The following is a 10,849-nucleotide window of genomic DNA, read 5'->3' as shown; positions in this document are numbered from 1 at the left end:
GATGCGGATAACCTGGAGAGGGTCCAGAGAAGGGCCGCTCATCTGGTTAAGGGCTTGCAGGCCAAGCCCTATGAGGAGAGACTGGGGCACCTGGACCTCTTCAGCCTCTGCAAGAGAAGGTTGAGAGGCGACCTTGTGGCTGCCTATAAGTTCATCACGGGGGCACAGAAGGGAATTGGTGAGGTTTTATTCACCAAGGCGCCCCCGGGAGTTACAAGAAATAATGGCCACAAGCTAGCAGAGAGCAGATTTAGACTAGACATTAGGAAGAACTTCTTCACAGTTAGAGTGGCCAAGGTCTGGAATGGGCTCCCAAGGGAGGTGGTGCTCTCCCCTACCCTGGGGGTCTTCAAGAGGAGGTTAGATAGGCATCTAGCTGGACTCATCTAGACCCAGCACCCTTTCCTGCCTATGCAGGGGGTCGGACTCGATGATCTATTGAGGTCCCTTCCGACCCTAGCATCTATGAATCTATGAACCCCCTTGGGGGACATCTGGGCCATGAGAAAATGGAAACCAGGTTGATGGGAAGATTCTTTTGGCCACATGTCTACCGAGATGTAGAGCAATTCTGTGCCACCTGCCCGGAGTTCCAGCAGGTAAGCCTAAAGAAACCCCCCAAGGTGCCACTCCAGACCATGCCCAACGGTCCCCGATACTTACCACAGGGGTCGGGATGAGTGGCAGCTGGGAAGAAATGTTGACACAGGCTCAGCAGTTCTGAGCCTGCGAACTGGCGAACAGTGGGCGCGTGGCTCTGGAGAGGCGCGGGGTGCTCAAAAAGAGAGCCGGGAACACAGCTGTGGGGCCAGGCACAGAAGAGCGGGATGCCAGCTGGGAGACACCGGATGCAAAGCCAGGAAGCACAAACCCTGAGTGCGGGGAAATGAAGCTGAACATCTGTCGGAGGACTCCAGCAGATGGAATGAAGAGCACAAGCCTCAGGAACAGAGGAACATGCGAGAGCGGAGTCGCAGCCGCAGTAGGGAGCCCAGATACTGCGGCAGGGAGTGGCAGCAGGGAACTGCTAGCATTCTTTGGCAGCATGGCAGGAAGGAAGCCGCAGGCGGCTATGAAGCCCTGTGTGGAAACGACAAGCCCCACCAGTTGATGGGAACAGGAAAACCAACTACAGGTCAGTCGGGCCCTGGGGGAGGTCACACTGGGACGACTGACCAAGGTAGGGCATGGGGCAGCTGCCCATCCCCACAACTATTAGAAAGGAAGGGACAGATGAGTTTCCCTCCCCCACCCCCCGCAAGTGACCAAGTGGGCACTGGAAGATGGAATCCCAGGGGCCCGTTGGCAGACCCTGGATACTTTCAGTTGAGTTCTTCTTAGTTACAGTTAGCCCCAAGCTGGGGACAGGTTTAGTTGCCCAAGAGCCGACCTGAAGTTGAGGGACCAACACGGGGAAGATTTGCCAGCCGAGAAGACTGGACCCATCTTGAGGCAGGAAGCATGGATGAGGCAAGATCATCCAGGGGAAGACCTGCAGGATGCAGCGTTTGCCCAGGCCGTGGATGTGGTAAGGGTGGGGTAAAGGGGAGGTTGGAGCCCCATGAAGAAAAACCAGGGTCAAGACCCCTTAGCCTTGGGGCCACCTACAGGGAACTGCCTCCCCAATAACGAACAAAGACATGGCTGGTGAGTAAGATCAGCACCCGAACCTTCCGACCCTAAAACTATGAAACTATCCAGGTGGCACCAGAGCCCAATCTCAGCCTGACATCGCTAGGGGGCAAGGTACCTATCAAGAAGGGGCCAAAGCCCTACAACACCTACCAGCATCAGAGACATTAGATTAGAACAGGGGTTTTCAACCTTTTTTAATAAGTACCCCTGGCGGCCAGACACAGAGTGGCGGCAGTGTGGGGTGGTGGGTGGCAATGAGTGCGCAGAGGGGCACAGCTGCCCTCGCGTCGTTCCGCCCCCCCACCACAGCCCTGCTTCTGGGAGGTGGTGCCGGTGCAGGGTGGTGGGTGGCAGCACTCCATCCCCACCTTCGTGTACTCCCTACGGCCTTCCCTAGTACCCCAAGTTGACGACCTCTGAATTAGAAGAACCATCTGTAGAAGAATCACATGACTACTTCACAAGAGAGATAAATAAAGATACAACAGGAATTAGTCTCCTAAAAATAAAAATTTTTAGATAAACACATTACCAGAAGTGTTTTTGATCTCCACAAAAAGAGCTGAGGAAAAAAAACCACCACAAGAGTCATGTTTTATCCATCATGGCAAAATTACATCTTCAGTAACCATTTTAACCATAGGTTAATTGAACACAACATTAAGCAAGTCACTTCCATATGAACATGTCTATATTGTTTCTCTTTGTGATATATAACTACAGTAAACCATACATGATTTTAATAAACATGGCAATATCTTTTCTATTCAAAGAGCTATTTTTTGAATACCCTTTACTGTATGACTAGCATCCAAATATTAAACTCATTTAATTCCTTAAATATTAAGATGCAGTTTAAAATGATACTTAGGATATAGGATTTATTTTATCAACTATGGTAGCTAAATTCTATGAATACAGGAAAACTCAAAATATTTTTACTAGATACAATAGTGGCTTACAGTATATCCAGCAACTAAATTATTTTACATATATACACAAAGCGATTGTATTTGTATGCTTTAGCCCAGGGATGAACAAGACCACTGTAAAATGATTTTGTACCCTAACATCACATTTATGGCAGGACTGCTTAAAAGTAATGACTGCGAAAACCCTCAGTGAATTGCCAAAACACATAATATAACAGAGCTGTTTGCTCATTTACCTCTGGTGCAGCTCCACCAGCAACAGAGGGGGTGTTAAAGTAGGAACGGTATAACCCTTGTAGCTGTTTGGTTGTTCAGAAGTACTGCCTGGCACTGCAAGCCTGGCACTGCAGCACTCACATGGGAAAAAGACAGAATGTAATTTGGTCTTCTAGCCAGTTTACACACATGTTCTTTCCCTCCAGGATAAAGCTCAATTCATGCCAGGACTTCAGAACCCAGTTGTCTCTCTCAGTCTTTAGTAAATCCTGCTAAGGTTGGTAAGGGAGCCCCAGCCCTCCCACTCCTTTAGACCCCAGCCCAGGAATCCTGTAAAGATTAGCAACCACCACTTTAAGTCAGTCCCTCATTGCTTTCCTGGGCTGCTTCCTACCAAAACACTCCCTGGACACTCCTCTCACCTACCTTGCATTCAGCTTTCAATATTACCCAGGTAGTTCCCTGGAGCTTCTTGACGTGGGAATTACCTTGCCTGGCAATTGACCCAAAGTTTCTCTGAGGTTCCTTCTACCCACAGTTCTTGCTCCTCAAAAAAAAACCCTGCCTTTCCTCTTTTCAGCTACCCTCTACTGCTAGGCTTTCTACCTCTTATCTCCAACCCTCACCAGGCATAGCAGGGAAAGCCAACTGAATAGGACTGACCAGTGGCAGGCTTTAACGTGGCAGACTACTTATGCCACATGAAAACATTCAGTTTCTCCTGGGAAAGCTGCCGTTCTCTCAGGAGAAACCAGGACCATACAGACGTTCAGGATTTTTCTCCCAGAGCAAAAATGGCCCTCCAGGAGAAAATAACCCCCAAGAAAAACCAAGGTTAAATCCAACCAAGCAAAGAGCAGAACGCGCCTCCTTTACAGTCCCCACATTGTGCTGCAGGGAGATACAGGCTGACCCTGAGCAGTCTGGGTCAGCCACTCAGGACCACCCTGTGCACTGCTTCCATCTATCGACTGAGGAAGCCTGCAGAGCATGCTGAGAAGGGTGCACAGGAACCCACAAGCTACCCAGCATCAGCACTGCAAGCTTTCCACTTTTCAGGGGCTCAGTATTTGAACATCTGCTCAGGCATCTCCAGCTACGCTTTTCTACCAGAAAAAGAAACAAAAGAAAATTCTCCCAGATATATGAACATGTGTATGCAACCTCTGTTAGACCTTAAACAGGGACAGACATTATATAATTATAGGAAGTATGAATTTATTTCTATGCATCACTCCCACTGATCTATACATCACTCCCATTGTTGCTATTTCTGGTATTTATTGCACCAGTAAAAAGAGGGAACTCTTTCAAACATGTAACTAAAAATAGAGCCAACTTGTTGGTTCCCACTGTTGCATAAGAGAGGTGTATGTAATTATGAAACAGTATAGAACTCAGACATTAAATGCACCTGTCCTAATCACCATGGATATGAACACATTCCATTGTGTACGCCATTGAATCAAAAGCACATGGCCATTTTTGGAACGTGTCTTTTGAGATGGAAGGAAAATTATCCCCATACACTAATGTTTCTCTATAAAACAAAACAAAAATAAAGTATCTACTTTTATAGGAGGCAACCCCCTCATTGCAAAATAGCCCATAATAAAGTACAAATAAGAGTAACTATGCTATGAAATAGCAGACTGTAATTAGAGGCACACATACTTGGATTTTTTTCCCCACAACTCATAGGCTGAATTCTTTCAATGCATAGCTGAAAATGGACCCCATTATGGAATATTTAGATCATTTCTTCCAAATATGTTATCAAAGGATTGCTGCCATTAACATAACAAAAACACGCAGAGCATAAAGATTCTATACATTGTTTTGTTTAATTTCCTGAAACATTCTAGCCAAAGATTGTACTGAGCCATGCAACTATAGAACATAAAAGCACAGGCAGAATGAGGTAAGTGTCACAGATGTCTTCACTGTGGTAGGCCTGAACAAGTCTTGGTTTGGTCTCTGAGGGCACAAGGAGGTAAAAATGTTAAGCACATTCACCCCACTGAGCAACAGCTTTTAACTGCAGTAGACTAGTAGGAAAAATGTGTAGTTACACTGTCAGGTCTTTCTGACTACAGGAGGCATCCTCTCTACTTATACTGTTGCTGGTTGGTGTTTCAAAGCGTTAAAAGCTCAGATTAAAACTGGAAATAATATATGTAACAATATGATCTTTCTAGAGAGTTTAGAGTTCAGCTGTCAAAAAGTTCTAAACGAGACACTGTAACCCAGTGAAATCAGCTTGAAACCAGTGTGCAAGTGAACTGCAAAAGAATATAGGACAAAAGGAATGCTAGACAAAAGTAAGATACACAGGAGGAACCACTAAAAGACTAATTAAGTGACAGTATATTGGTACAAAATGCCCATTGGTATATCACCTAGTAGCCATAATCCTTTATCTATTGTTTGTTTACTATTATTTGAGTAAAATCCATCCTAATATTACTCAACCAAGAGATAAATTGTGCAGTCCTACACAATCAAATCAATGCAATCTTACATTTAAAAAAAATAATTTTGTATGAACAATACATTGAAAACCCGGAGGTCCATTATTTGCCTGATTTTGTTTTGTTTCCATCTCCCATCTTGTTCTGGAAAATAATAGCTAGTCAAACAGATGGCTTTCACCTCGGGGTCGTGCTCCCACTTAAAACTACACCAAACAAGTTAGAATGGCTTTGCTTACATTTACATGAACCTTTTTTTAATCCAGACTTGTACAGTGACCAGTCCTGAGCACTATGTTGTCACCGTGGCTGGTAGGCTGTCCTCAACTATTGTTAAAAGATCTTCACACTTGAATCTGCTTTCAACCAAAGGTAAGAGCAATTCTTTCAATCAAAGACTGAAGTATACTTAAATGTAGACCTGTCCATTCTGTGAACTGTTACTCAAGTGGCCCCCTCACTGTAGTCAGATACATTTCAAGGTGGGAGGGCAGCTAGGTTAGTGAGAGGATACATCCCAAAGATTTCACATCACAAGAGTTTCACCAAGCATGCTTCCTCCACAATTCCATACCCTGAGGCCATGAGTATGTTTAAATTCTGCTTAGAATTTTAGCTGGGCACAGAAACCCAGGAACAAATTATGAATTATTCTCCAACAAGTGTCTACATACACGAATACTAGAAAACAAAACAGAAACATTTGAAAGTAACTGTATCTGTAATGTGTGTCCAAGAACTCACCCTGGCTCAGTTCTAGGTGATAAAGACACGGGAATAGCTTGACTCCAAGGTACACAATCCTACAAATGTCAACAACTGATAATCATTGACACCACATAAATATGCATGGGATAAGAAATATAAAGAATACATTCACAGACCATAATCGTCATTCAAAGTACATACTAAATTCCAAAGTGTGCTCCAGTTTCCTGGGCTTACAGTTTTATAACCCCAATGGGCATACAAGGTTGCAAATTTGTATGCAAATAGAAGAACAAGCTGTTATTTTAGGAAAGGTTCCACAATACATATAGCACCACTCTGAGACATTAAAAAAATTCCAGGATTTCTGAATAGCTTCTCCCATTGGATTCCCTTTTCACAATACTGCTATTGGTATTCCCTACTATTAGTCTATATCCTTTTTCCTACTATTAGTCTCTCTATACCTGTTGGGACTACAAGCATTTGACTCTGTTGTTGAACTATTCACATGCTTATAGAAGTCATGTATTCATACAGAGTCATATTTTCAAGTAAACTGAAAATTAGCTTAGTCAAAATCTGGATTCCTGTATCAGTCACTTTTTAAAGTATTTTGTAGTCTTATTTAATCTAGACAGAGGTAGTTTGCCATGTTAGTCTGAAGTCAGGGCAGGATAGTACCTTGGAGCTTATTCAGGAAAGCATGAACATTTCCCTAAGCAGCTTGTTCAGAAAAGCATGATTTTTTGTAGGCAACAGCCTACTTTCTCAGATGTGCCTGATGAAATAGGCTGCCACCTATGAAAGCTCTTGCTTCTCTCAACCAGTTAGTAGCACCATCCTGCCCCATCTTCTGCTTGTCATCATATCTAGAAGTTTCTTATACCTTTCAACTTTCAGACACTTCAGCTAAGAAAAATGAACAGCATTTTAAAGCAGCTGATAGTGGCGCATTCAAAATTATTTTCATTATTTAACAAAAAAAAACCAACTAAATAAAAATGTTAGGGTAAAACTTAGCATACAACTTTCTTTAAAATGAAAAGCAAAAAAAAAAATCAATTTAACATTACTTCTATGGCTTCTATTGATTTCTTCTATAAAACATACAGACAAGAAAAGAAATTCTCAGTGTGTCTTCTTTGAGTCATTTACACTGACAATGGATATTTTCCCCTCCATTAAAACTAATTTCCACATGCATAAAGACAATTACACCAAAAAGCATAATGGCAATTCATGAGCACACATATACATAGTCATCCTATTTGATATACGCATCAAAAACTTGGATATATTTTACAGTTACATCTCATTTCTGTATTGGCTCCATTTTACCCATTTTGTCGTCTTCATGAGTCTTGCCACAACTCAGATTGTGCAAGTTCTGTGGGGCAAGAATGACCTTTTTGCATATTTTCACAACCCCTTGCACAAAGAAACCTTACCTTTGTCATTGCCATAATACAAATTACTAAGCAAAGAGAACGATTAATTCACAAGAACGAAGCTGAAATGCCTGAGCTCATATCTGTTAACTACTGCAGTCAGGTAACTATAAATTCATTAGCATGTAAATCCACCCAGGACAGACTATGATTTAGATCAGGGCTGTCCAACTGCATGCAGCCCCCACAGAGTTAATCTGCAATCCCCAGGATCTTTATCTGGGTACTGCTGGACTCTCTGGGTTTTCTCTCCCTTCTCTAACTTTCATTTCCTACCCCTGCCCCTAGACAGGGGGTAGTACAGCACAACTCACGGGCCTGACAGAGACCAAGGCCAGGCAGCTCAGGGTGCCCCAGCAAGCCCACACATTGCAGCATGGAGGCAATGGCATGGTACATACAGCAAGAGGTACACAATGTGGCATGTAGCCTGTATGAAGAGAGGTCAGGGGGCCTGCAGCCACCAGCCACTCAGAGGTTGGTCCACCCTTAGATCACATTTATCTACTACAGGTACCAAGGACTCATCATCACTGTACCCTCTCTTTCCACTCTCTCGAGAAAACATTCCTTTTGCTTTTTTCACTGTCTAAGGTATACCTATGCACCTCCTAGTGTTCAAAATGTTTTGGATTTGGAAAGCAAAAACCTTTTTGTAAGCCAAAAACCTTTTTGTAAGCCATTAGTCCTAGAAGTCAAATGATCCTATTACAGAAACAGTGTAGTTGCTGCTTTTTAATTATTTTCCATAGCCATGCATGCAAAAAAACTCACAACTACATAATAAATACCAGCCCAAATGCATTTTTAAATACTATCAGTAATTAAGGTCTTGTTATTGTATAATAAACCTTGTTATATAGAGAGTTGATTTCCATAATATTACTTTATTATTAAATAGCAAAGTACCGTTGAAATGAAGTGTCTGCTTACATCACTGATTTAAGTGGGATTTTATGAATAACTCATGGTTCCTGCATAAAAACATGTATAAAAGACTTATATATATATTTGTGATTTGTTTGACTTTGTAAGCCATTCTGGCAGGAGCATCACAAGGGACTAGCTTTACTGCAAACTGTTGGAGGGGGAGTGGGGCAAAGGAAGTTGGTTACTAGATAAACTCCCATTGCTATATAACTAATGATTGCAACATTGATTTCTCTGACTCTGTTTAGAAACACACTGCTTGGGGAAAATAATGTAATAATAGCTAGATTCTGTGAGAAGCAAATGAGTAGGGTATCTTCAGTACCAACACAAAGAGATTTGAAATAGTAAGAATGGGAATGGAACCATGTCATATTGTGCAGAAAGACACTACATAGTAAGAATAAGACAACTGCTGACGCATTCCACATATTTTGTTAGCATGTTGTAGAAGTTTCAAAAGAAGGAAAGTCAGTCCAAAAAGACCACCTGATTTGAACGAACAAAAGGCCAGGAAATTGAATTAAAGCTGCCACTCTAATCTTAAAACTTACCCACTGTGTCAAAAATTTGACTCTCAGGGTAAAGACAACATCATTTTGCAGTCTACTTCTCACCCTCCAATAGACGACTAACAAATAAGCCTTAATAAACTAGCCACAGAAGGTAACTTCTCAATGAAACTGTAACATTCATTCGGCACTTTCTCAGTTCTGCAGCTTATAGTCAAAACTTCAGGGAATGATTCTAAATTTAGATGCCTGCTGTCCTTCAGCGGGCATCTACAAAAAAAAAAATGGATCCTTCACTTGTTCAGGCACCATAGACAGCCTACAATGTCCAATGACCTGTACCAAACAGATTAAAGTATGAGTGGAATACTTCCCATATCTGACACAGTGTTCATACAGAATTAACACTTTAGTAATATTTGTCTTTCCATATACCACTAACTTGGTGGGATTAAATAAAAAAGAAAAAGAAAAATACAAAACCAAGAAGCATCCTCTACTTTGGTCAAGCTCCTCTGCACTTGGAACAAACTGAGACATTCGACTCACTGTCCACAGACTGTCAGCTTAGATTCCAACGCGATCAAAATAATTTTATATAGCTTTACTTCAGGAAAAAGACCCAGTTGGAAGCAATTGTTCAGTCAGCCAAATCCTGTTGCTTCCATGAATATGAATAAACTCCAATACAGGACACTATGCTTTTGCAGATGTAGAAAGATCTGATCATTCAGAGTTAATCTTTGCTAATAAATCAACCCTGCCATTCTTTAACGGTTTTTATTTGCCTCCAGTTGCAACTCTGTGGGTTTTTTCCCCTTCATGGCATTATTTCCAAAATGGCCTTATTTCTTTCTTTTCTTTAAACAGGTTGTAATCCTCAAAGAAGCCAATGGCAGAAAGGCCACTGATGTTAGTACACTTCAGAAATGACCTGAAGGAGATGCATTTTGTTGCTGTCTTGAATTGATGATACAGTAAGTAGCACATACACTGGGACCAAAAGATAATCAACAGAAATTGTTTACGGTTTATGAAAAGGAACATGTAATACAATTTGTGTGACCAGGATCTCTATGTACACAAGCCACATTAATACATATATATTCATGGAAATTTTCACACAGGAAAAGATTCCTTCCGTGCTCAGTATGGTTAAAGAAAAGGCCAGTGATGATACATTTCTTTAAAAACTTTAGGCATATAAAAAGCTCTCTTTTCTAGAACAGTTATTACTTCAGCACTCCTGTTGCAATAACACAGGCAATAATCAATTTCAGCACCATCTGATCACAGCAGCTTTTTTAAGTCTGGTTAGTGAAGGCAAGCTGATGCACTTCCAACTTTTCCTTCTCACTGAAATGATGTACCTCCCTATGCAGCTACCTTGGAGACCGGGTGAGCTCGAGGAAAGAAGATTCAGCCGTTTACTTCACTACCTCAGTCTTAAACTTCAGGGAAATATAAAAGACTGGGGGGACGGGAGGGGAGGGGAGGGGGAGCAGAGCTGCTTTGCAAACCGCTCACCTCGTTTCCTCCCTTGCTTCAAGCCCGCTCCTCCACGGAGCCTCACAACACCCGGGGGATGATTTACCCCGCAGCACCAGAAAGGCCCCTTTACAAGCAGCGCGTTATCCCACCCGGCCCAGCCCACAATGGGGGCGGCACGGAGAGAAGCTGCAGGTAAGCCCGGCCCTCAGCAGCGGGCCGCCTCCCCCGGTGCACAGCACACCCATTCCCGTGCCCGGGAAGCAGCCGAAGAGCTCGCTCGGCATCTGCCCTCCTCGCCTGCGGCCGTTCTCTCCGGGCTGCGGGGCCTCGTCCAGCCCCGCCCCGCCCCGCCGCCAACAAGTGAAGCTTGGCCGCAGGGGCAGGGGCGTGCTTGGTTTCCTCAGCAGGCCCCACACGGGTTTTTCACTCGGCTTCTGCCTCAGCCTCCGCGGCCCGAGCAGGGCGGGGGTCGAAGACGTATCTCCCCCACCCCCATTGGACGC

The sequence above is a fragment of the Alligator sinensis genome, unplaced genomic scaffold (assembly GCF_000455745.1).
Source record: "Alligator sinensis unplaced genomic scaffold, ASM45574v1 scaffold94_1, whole genome shotgun sequence".
NCBI lineage: Eukaryota > Metazoa > Chordata > Crocodylia > Alligatoridae > Alligator > Alligator sinensis.
The sequence above is the reverse complement of the archived record's forward strand: the minus strand, read 5'-3'. Positions refer to the sequence as shown.